Below are 2,500 nucleotides of genomic sequence, written 5' to 3' on the forward strand. Positions count from 1 at the left end.
GGCGTGTCGCAAAGACGTCATAGTGGGATATCGATCGGCGAGCAGTTCAGTTCAAATGTAACGGCACTTTCTAGGTCTGCTTAAAGGGGGATTTCGCCCCCCTCCCATTTGCGAAAACAGAACGCGGAAATGTTCGAATGTTTGCGCCTCTCGCTCCGCTTTAACCCTCTCTGATTTCAGCGCACCAGACGGTGAATGAACTAAATGATGTCTGTTGGATGATTCATTATCAATCTGTTAGTTCATGTCTCAGATGGGTTTAAATGATGCCTTTATTTCATTAATTTAATTTAATTTAATTTAATTTAATTTAATTTAATTTTTAATTTAATGTCGCTTATAGAGCGCCATTACATTACACATGTCTCAAGGCGCTTTACAGAGTGTTAGACATTCAAAGAGAGCCCATGAGTGACAGGGGCAAGGAAAAACTCCCTAGAATTGGAGATACATATAGGAAGAAACCTCAGACAGACCCACGACTCAAGGGCCCAACCCATCTGCCTTGGGTCAGTTACAGTACAGTCATTTGTAGTTTGAAAGTTACAATGACAATGAAAGTTCAAATAGTCCAGTGTAGGGAATAAATTGTCCATTAGTAATCCATTAGTTATTTCGGAAGGTGATGGGTCGCTGGGATCCGAGGGCCAAAGATTCGGGCAGGGAACCCCAGCAGGCGATGTTAGGGCAGTCATAGGGATGGCGAAGGCAATGGCGATGGTAGGGCAGTCAGAGGGATGTGACTTCAGGTGTGATGAGGGACAGGCACAGAGATGGTTGATGGCTGGTAATGGTTTACCTCACAGGTGAGGTATAGGGGAAAGGGAAGAGAAATAGAGTGTGTTAGTATTACTGTAAGTCATATTAAGTATTAATAAGTATATCAATGGTGATATAAATGGTTATACTATAGAGGGTTTACAAAACGCTTTTACACACCTCTTTTGTGGGGACAGGTGCGTAGGAATAGGTTACCCAGTTAAACCCGAAGAGGCATCCCGCACATCGTCCACCACGCATGCAAACATCCACCCATCCACCACGCACACAGCATCCACCCACCCACAATGCCCCCCCCATGCCCCCCCCCCCCAGGCGAACCCACACACCACCTCTGAACCGCGCGTCGGAGCAGCATGGCCGAGCATGGCCAGCCAGAGTCCGCCCACAGGCGGCGCCACCCATCCGCAGACACCCCCCACCACCATCCGCGAGCAGAGAGAACGGGGCCCGCGCCAGCCCGACCCCAACCACAACACCACGCGAACACACACCACGGCCCGACCAGGACACACAGTCTGATCCGCCCCGCCGCCCAGGCCCCCCGGAAGCAGCGCCCCCAGAGCAAAAGTCCAGAATGCTTCATGTCTTTGGACGTGTCATCCTGTCATCCTGTTGACAGGGTCGGGAGGCGTAGGGAGGCGATGTAGTGTAATTAAAAACGTTAAAATCATTGGACATTGGTGTAATGTAATTAAAATTGTTAAAACCATTGGACTTCCACTCTAGAAACACCACCCCAAGAAGGCCCGGACCGCGAGCCCAATCCAAATACAATGCCGCAACAGCCCTCCCCTCCGCCATCCACTCCCAGCATTCCCACCTCCCCCGTCCCCCCCATCCCACTAAATGCACAGCCGTGCACATCTGATCAGACCGCATGCCCCAGCCAGACCGCCAATATACGCCCACGCAGAGCCACTGGCAAATGGAGCCGACACGAACCCCACCCCCCCCCCCCATCTACAGACGGCGACGGGAGGCCCCCCGCGGACGAGCAACGCCACCCGCGAACGGACCCCGACCGGCCCAGAGCACCCAGCCACACCACCCAGGCGCGCAGCCCAGACATGATGCGCAAGCCCACCCGGGGAAGGCCCATGACCGAAACGGCGCAAATGGACAAAAGCCCGCATGCGCAGTGAATGAACAAATGCCCGCACGCGCAACAGACAGCACGCGGGACCCTCCCCCCCAAGCTACACTATAGAGGACAGGACAGGGAGAGAAGGAAAGAGGGAGAGTTGAGAGAGACAGAGGGAGAGGGGAGAAGAGGAGTTGTACGGCATGCCACATAAGAAGTCCATGACAGCGCAATGCTAAAGCAGCATAACTAAGGCATGGTGGAGGGTAGTCAGCAGCACAGGTGTGGTCAGTAGCCACCATGGGATGCATGACTGGGGCACCAGTCACACAAGCCCACAGCAGAGGTGGTCCGTTCCAGTAAGACCCTGAGGTGGTTGAAGTTCCACACTGCACCATACCTATCTATAGGAAGCACTAAAGAGATATGTTTTAAGTCTAGACTTAAAAATAGGGAGGGTGTCTGCTAATCGAATTGAGGGAGGAAGATTATTCCAGAGGAGGGGTGCGCGGTAACAAAAGGCTCTGCCTCCTACTGTAGTTTTTGAAATTCTTGGAATTACAAGAAGTCCAGTATTTTGTGATCGTAAGGGTCTAGGTGGATTATATGGGACTAGAAGATCTTTAATATATTCGG

The sequence above is a fragment of the Sardina pilchardus genome, chromosome 24 (genome assembly GCF_963854185.1).
Source record: "Sardina pilchardus chromosome 24, fSarPil1.1, whole genome shotgun sequence".
Classification (NCBI taxonomy): domain Eukaryota; kingdom Metazoa; phylum Chordata; class Actinopteri; order Clupeiformes; family Clupeidae; genus Sardina; species Sardina pilchardus.